The sequence below is a fragment of the Dermacentor albipictus genome, chromosome 1 (assembly GCF_038994185.2).
Source record: "Dermacentor albipictus isolate Rhodes 1998 colony chromosome 1, USDA_Dalb.pri_finalv2, whole genome shotgun sequence".
NCBI lineage: Eukaryota > Metazoa > Arthropoda > Arachnida > Ixodida > Ixodidae > Dermacentor > Dermacentor albipictus.
In genome coordinates this window covers 77,976,028-77,984,181 of record NC_091821.1, presented here as the reverse complement: position 1 = coordinate 77,984,181, position 8,154 = coordinate 77,976,028, and the positions used below count along the sequence as shown (strand labels likewise).

The 8,154-nt window shown below is 42.8% G+C and overlaps 1 long non-coding RNA gene across 1 annotated transcript; it reads right to left on the bottom strand.

The window, feature by feature from the left end:
• Positions 1–598: 598 nt before the first annotated feature.
• Positions 599–7,036, bottom strand: LOC135917617 (uncharacterized). Its single transcript, XR_010569351.2, has 3 exons — positions 6,517–7,036; positions 5,287–5,399; positions 599–821 (listed from the first exon to the last, which is right to left on the bottom strand). It is a non-coding gene; the product is annotated as an uncharacterized lncRNA (long non-coding RNA).
• Positions 7,037–8,154: the final 1,118 nt, after the last annotated feature.

Genomic DNA, 8,154 nt, shown 5'->3' with positions numbered 1-8,154 from the left:
AGTGCTATTGTGGTTACTCAGCACTATGGGTTCTCTACAAAGCGCATCGTCTCATTGTTACTGGGATTTGGAGAAGGCGCTCCCAGTGGGGCCAATGAAAGCCTGGGAAAAATCGTCCATACACTGTAAAATAATTTACACCCCTAAGGGTTTTTTTCGGTGTCTATAACTAACCCCCTAGCACCCTTGAAAAAGCTGGGTTTTATAGGGAATTACACCCTTATGATGGTTATTCTATATTCCAATAACACCCTATCCCTTGAGGGTGTTTTGAACAACATATTACCCTTCGACCCATGGGGTGTAAGGGTGTGATCAGGAATATATTACCCCTTCACCTATCGGGTGTAATGAGCAATATAATAGCCCTTGAAGTACGGCATGTGGAAGCGGGTACATATGCACTTCATTGTTTGTTTCTAAGTCTACAGTTAGGCTAGCACACAGAAATGTTATGTATGGTGTGCATACAATAGGTGATGTGTTTACAAACGCACTGCATAGCAACTTTGAGAGAAAACACATTATCACTTGTGAGTGTTCTGCGTGAAATGGTCCCATTTATCACAGATACAGAGTGACTGCATGGAGGGTCATTTATTCTAGCCTCCTGTACAATATTTTGAGCTTGCACTATGCCTTGTGGTGACAAGTCTTGCAGCCGTTCTACATTGAAGAACAGTCTCATTAAAACCAAAGTTCCAGGGCACAGGCGAGGATGATGATGCCTTTTTGTAGCTCCATTCCAATGCCCTAAGGCGAGCCATCATAGATGAAGCCATTTCTTCATTGATCGCTGTAGCCATCTGCTTCTTTTCTACCTGCAAAATGATTTGTTGCAATTTAATGTCAGGAAAAGTACACGAAACATGACTAGCAGCGCTTCCCTGCATCATTCACTTTAATATTTCAAGATCACATGAAGAGCAGGTTAAAGAAAACAAGCACAGATAGTGCTTACTTCCAGGAAATCGTTATTTCAAAAGAATAAGGCATTTAATCTGCCACATCATGAATGTAGGAGAGACAGGCTACACAACTATATGAGGGCAATTCAGAAATTATTGCCTCCAAGCCCACTACTTTGCCAATATTACAGCAAACATTTTGAACTTTTTATCAGTGATGCACTTATGCTTAAGCTATCGAATGTCACTTGCCTCGCCTTCCTATCTCTTCTCGTTCCAGAGTAATTGAGCAATTCATGGCATCCAGTGGTGACGTCCAGTTGAAACAACAGGCTGTAATTGAATTTCTGACTGTGGAAGGTTGTGCGCAAATCAACATTCATGGCCATTTGACTGCAGTTTACAGGAATGCCTGTGTTGACGTCAGCACTGTGCAGAGGTGGGCAAGGACTGTGAAAGACCAAAATCCTACCACATCAAATCTCCCGGATCAGCACCGAAATGGATAGCCCACAATGGCTTCTGATGAGGGTCATGAACATCAGCAGATGAGTTGACTCGGTGCAATCGCAGGATCAAGCAACACCAGATTGCAACACTCGCCATTTCCATTGCCTCAGTGAACCACATCATTCAAGACCTGCGTTACAAGAAGACTTGCGCTTGTTGGGTGTCACGGTAACTGACGACTGACATGAAAAAGTCGAAGCATAGCCAACAAGTTCAATTCTTGTAACCTAGGAGGTTTTTATTTATGTGGTTCACTGAACCAATGGAAATAGCGAGTGTTGCTGCAATCTGGTGTTGGTTGATCCTACCATTGACCCGATTCAACTCGTCTGCCTGATGTTGATGATCCTCATAAGAAGCCATTGTGGGCTGTCCAGTTCGGTGCTGATCCTGTACATTTGATGCGGCTGGATTTTGATGTTTCTCAGTACTTGCCCACCTACGCACAGTGCTGATTTCAACACAGGCATCCCCGTAAACTGCTTTCAGATGGCAATGAATGTTGAAGGGCGCAGAACCATCCGCAGTGAGAAATTCAATTACAGCCCACTGTTTCAACCGGACATCACCACTGGATGCCATGCATTGCTCGATTACTTTGGAACGTGAAGAGATAGGAAGATGGGGCAAGTGACATTCTATAGCTTAAACATCAGTGCATTAATGATAAAGAGCCAAAATGTTTTCAGTACTACTGGTAAAGTAGTGGGTTGTGCATCAGTGCACAACCCACTTTTGTGCCTCAGTGCATAAAAGTACATTTTGTTAAAAAAGTAAGTGGAACAACAGTGCATTTTTCCGGCAAGTTTGATGGTGCATATCTCCAAACTGACGCCATTCTGGAAATCAATTCCAAGTAGATACACCTTGTAATCTCACTGGCTATGATTCGTAAATTACAATATGTGCCCCAGATATGTGGTGGCGCTGGCAAACACTCCCAGCGTTCTACTAGGAAGCATAAATACCCAAGAAAGTGATGGGGAAACGGCACCCGCAGTAGCTCAATGGGTAAAGCATCTAACGCGTAATGCAAAGACGTGGGTTCGTTCCCCACCTGCAGCAAGCTGTTTTTTCATCCACTTTCATTTCCATTAATTTATCATTTCTTTATTTCATTTGTTAATCACAAGTAATTTACCCTAACTTGTCCTTGGTGTCAGTATTTGCTGGCTTCTTAGGATATGATTAATAAACATCGGGTTTCTTGGTTAAGCCCCTTTCTTTTCGGTTATATTAGCTATAATGTAATTCATTCGAAAGATAATAAATTTTTTTAATTAGTTTAATATGTTTCGATTTCTTGTGCTAGATATATCTGCGTGTTTGAATATTCCTGCTCAAGGACTAGAATTATGCTATATGCAACAGGACTATATTTAAAAATTCCACAAGACTGAAAATCATCACCCTGCATAAAAACAGTGTTAATTTAAAAACAAGCTTCAGTGAACCTTATTGAATCAGCAAATGGCCAGTGTAACTAGTCTGATCATCCTGGAAATCTTTTGTAGCTTATAAGCATAGTGAATTTCAATTCCACATTTAGGAGTGCAAATTTTTCTAGAAGTCAGCTTTTTCTTTTTAACAGCTAGCATCCCTGCCAGTTTGCTTAAACATAATGTTGCATGACTTCAACAGTACTGCACAATCCCTTTTTTCTGCTCACAGTGTCTAGTGATGTGTCTTTAGCAGCTGAGATAATTAATGTTCATGCAGATAAACATCAGAAAACATTGCAATAACTGCCTCCTGCCAAGAAAATGCAATCATGCGTTTTGTTTACAAAAGAGCATGTGCTCTACCTTCTACCAGGTTTGTTTTCCGTGTCAGGCTAGAACGGAACTTGCACAAGAGGCACCTTTTGCATCCATGAAGATATTTTATGAGGTTATGGTGGTGTCGAAACATGACATCAACCATAACACTTTAAACTATTTTATGAAACAGGTATTTGTACAAAGACAGAAAAGGCACCAATTTTGAATCTATCACATTTGGTTTAGAGTACCATAGTATAAATGGCTCAACTAGTACAGGTACGCAAACGGGCTAGTTGGTATTGGTCGATGACGTTAGACAATGTGAACTCGACAAAGGATGGAGAAAGAGGCGATAGCATTTGTTCCATTTCTCGCCACTTTTGACATCCCTTGTACAAGTCTGCGCTGTCTGTCGAACATCATGGATCAACTAGTACAGCCTGAAAAAAATATGTCATGAAAGAAAACTTGACTTTCAACCTCGACAATTCTGCCTGTTAGGTATTATGGTTTCTTTAGAACTTATTTTTTATACAAAGTCAGACCCATCAAGTAAAGCTTACTGAGAAAGAAATGAAGAACAACGTCAACACCTCTCAAGGCACATGCATCAAAGGAGTCAGAGCATCATACACATTACCTTTAGGTGCAAGAGTATTCTCTTTCTTAGGCAAACTGCATTTCTAGTTTCTTAAAGCCTATATATTTATTTGCCACAGCTATGGGAAAATCACAAGGTGGAAAAGATGTGTTGGTGCAATTTCAACTATTATGTACAACAGCAAGAGGTAAAGCACAGGAAGCCTCACTGCTCCTCTGTCTAAATGACATTCAGTTTCATTTGTCATGTCCACTCCTATCCTGATGGCAGCAGAAACAGGAAGACAGCAGCGTGGTTCAGAAAGTAGATGAAGGAGCTGATATCCTAGCTGACATAAAGAGTAAAAAAAGGGAGCTGGTCAGGCCATGTAGTGCAGACTGGAGACATCATTAACTACCGCGAAAAAGACAACGGACGACAGCTAGAAGCACACAAGACAGAACTCTAGGCTTCAACTGAAATTTTGGCTACACAGAAACATAGGATTCAGGGGATGCGACCTCAACGCATGGAAGCAACATTTATCTTTCCTTTTCCCTGCCTGACACAGGAGGTATTGGAGCCAATCGATGGGCAGGTTCATTTCGAGATACGAACACTCTTTTTTGGCGAGAGCAAGGGAAGGGGTGCTTACACACTTATCACCCGCTTTTCGATGCAAAGTGCTTCGAATATTTTCATGTCGACCTGCCTCTAGAGCCGCGTGGGCAGATGAGTGCTTTGAAACTGCTCAGTGCATGAGCACTTACAGCAATGATTGACCAGATGGCCACCAGCCATGAAAGCTGCCCTATCTTTGTTCCCCCAAGCGGTCGTTTAAACACCGACCTGTTTGGCTTGAGGACACATAGGGCAGCTTTGAGTGCCTTGGTGGCTGGTGGCCACATGGCCAATCATCGCTATACGTGCTCATGCACCGAGCAGTTTCAAAGCAATCGTGTGCTCAGGCAGCTCCAGAAGCAGGTACATAGGGAAATATACGAACCACTTTGCATCAAAAAAGTGGGGAATAGGTGTGTAAGCACCCGTCTCTGGCTCTTACCAAGAATGTTCGTAAGTGAAATTAACCTGTTCATAAATTTGTTCCGATAGCTCCTGTGTTGTTTCTGTCCGTCGACATTCTATGCATTCCATGTTTCTGTGTAGCAAAAATTTCAGTTGAAGTCTAGACTTCTTTCTTATGTGCTTCTTGATGTTGTCTTTTTCACGCTAGTTATTGATGTCTCAAGTCTGCAATGAGCACCAACTAGCCCAAGTGCCTTCTTCAACCATGTAATGCATAGGGCAGATAACCGGTGGCACATTCGAGTTACAGAATGGATGCCAAGAGAAGAGAAGGGTAGTCAAGGACGGTAGAGAAGTAGACTACGATGAAGTCAAAAAATTTTGCAGGCTTCACTTCGAATCAGCTAGCGCAAGACAGGGGTAATTGGAGCTCACTGGGGGAGGTCTTCATCCTCCGGTGAAAAAAATATGTAGGCCAATTGTGATGAAAAAAGTGTACCTGTCGGGTCAGACGTCTTCACTGTCTTTTCAGCAACGTGTAGGCCCAAGACAGCCGGTCGGTTCCCATGCAATTGCTTCATGCTGACTGCAATTGTTTCATGCTGACTGCAACTGCATGGGCACAAGAAAACAACCCACCATTAATACCATTCGAGATTGACGACTCAATAAAAGAACCTCTCAAAACTGCAAATACAATTAAGCATTTACCAGCTTAATAAATACATATATAAAGGCCAAGAATAGTTACAATAACCATACACTTTATAACTAGACATTAAAATAAGGTAGCGAAGCGTACAATAACCGTAGGACGCTAAGTGCAATTCATTTCAGAAATACTGTTGACAACTGACAGGACGCCTTAGGCAGGGTTCAGTCACACAACAAGAAAACAAATAGTAGTAATAATAAGCACGCCTGCGTGAAACCAAGAAGCGAGTACAAGGACGAGAAAAAAATTGATTAGGCTCGGTGTGCTTATTTACACAAAAAGATAAATTTATAAACAAATAGCGCAACCACGCATTCATCCGCAACAGCACGACAGCTTCTATAACAAACGAGCACAACTTAAAGCGATTGATAAGTACATAGCCGGGACGGTCGTGGTTCTTTTGTTTTGCATTAGTTCTAGTCATGAAACCACAAGCATTGCAAGCTGCCTGCGCCATTACCTACCACGGGACCTCCGACAAAAAAATAAATAAATAATAACAATTGAGTGAAAGTACACAAGCGACATTTAATACGGTTGTCACACTGCACACTTTTGGCCGCGATCGATCCTGACTGGAATCGAATTTCTGGACGCGTTTGGCCTCGTTGCGCAATCTGTGGACGGGAGCCAATCGCGGTCGAAAATTTCGATCCAGAACGCGCTCAATCGTGCTCGAAAGTGGCCGTGTGACACCGGTATAAGTCTGCGCCCATCTTTGGTAACAGAAAGAACCAATTAGTCAAACCAAAGTATTATTTCCCTGCCTGCGCCGAATACTGACGTGTAGCAGTACTTAATTCTTTACAACTCTAGTTGAGGACACGTGAACAATGAAACATTCTTTTTTTTTTCTTTTTCACATTCGGTGCCCATAGTCTACGCCTGGAGTACATATACTACACTCGCATCCAACACACCTTGCGCTCTCCTTTAAATAAATTACGCGAAAATTACTACCACAATGACGCACCATAAAAAACGCGACGCTGAACGTGGCTACGTACGTACCTTTTATATGAGCAGTTCATGCGCCTTGCAAAAGGCCCTCGGTTTGAAGGCGGAGCGCTGTCACGATCTGTACTCTGGGCACGCCGTTTCGTTTACGTAGTGGATGGACCATGTTGACGATGCATTCCGCCGAAAAACAAAACGTCCACTTCATCACTGTTCAGGCCGAATGGAAGATGTTTTCTCCTTCGCCACGAATGACGGCCGTCGTAGGCGTAGTAAGCACACTGTCACAAAGAAACACCGATGTCGTAGGCCGCTGGTGCCCTTCTTTCTCACGCATAATCGCGTCGCCTTCACTCCGGACGCTCACTTCGCGTCGATGAGCACAAAAGTACACGAAAACAACGAGGTGGTACAAGCTAACCGCAGCAAAAAACAATCTAATTACTCACAACTTCAAGAATGTCACGGAGAACACACACATGTGCTCCCGGCGGCCCGCCGCGAGACGCAGGAAATGACGTAGCGGCGATAGCGGCGACACCCGTCGGGGGAAGTTATTTCAATTTCGGTTTCGTTTTCAAGGCATAAAAACAAATATTCTTTTACACTATGTGTGTGTATTACTTTCAAAGCTATTTATTTTACGCTACCTCTAAGCCATTTTCTGTGTTTACGGGTAGATTCACTGGAAATTTATTTCCAGAAACATGGGCTGATATCAAATCAAATGGAGCAAAGGTGGGCGGGTAACTGCGTGTAAGTGAATTTATTTGTCGCTGCTTTCTTTTTTCTTTCGTGAAGAGACGTGGCCCTTCCTGATTGTATAAGATACAGAGGTACTTGCGAGTCTGTCTTTTCTTTTATGCACAGAGAAACAGAGAGAGAAAAAAAGCTTTAATTGACATTTTCAAGAAGTTCACAATGCTCATATTTCTGAACTGGAGTGCTCACTCAAATTTTAAATAGCTTGGATTAACGGCAGATATAAAAGTACTTGCATAATAGCTTTCTAAACGTATAGGCGACAGCACGAAATTTCACATGTGCAGAATTACACGAAAACCTTAAGTTTCCAAGTACGAAAAGTCTTTCTTTGCCTGCTGTCGTGAAAGTGCAACCGAAGCGAATCCAGATCTCGGGGTTTTTTTTTCTTTGTTTTTTGAGCGGGTGAGCGAGTGGGGCCTATGAGCGCTCAAAAGAAAGAACAAATATAGCAACGATTCCCCTCTGGTGGACAGCACCGTGAGTTGTCGTTGTCATAATCTGATGTCGGTCTTTGTCTTACTGCATTTGCTTATAATAGCAGTTTGACGGGTAATGAGGAAGATGTATTCAAAATCGAGGTATTTTGTGCATGCGGTAGACAAGTCATTTTCGACCCAACTAAGCTCGCCCTCAAACTACCACGAGCAGAGCAATTTAGTATTGTTCCCATTCAATAGCTGTGCCTATACCATCGCCGAATCCTTTTGCTCGGCGAGGGTGCAGCTGTGGTAAAGGCTATTGAATGACAACAACAATTTCCTGGCAAAGTGTGGGAACTGTGATGACATTTCGTCTGGGTGTTGGCTTTAAGTATTCTCTTGTCTCCCCTTAGTACCATACTGTCTCTCCTCTGCGCTGCTGCATGTGAGTACAAAAAAGTAAGTGCTGCACCTTGTGCACTACTTTTGCGGTGGGTGGGGGTGGGCA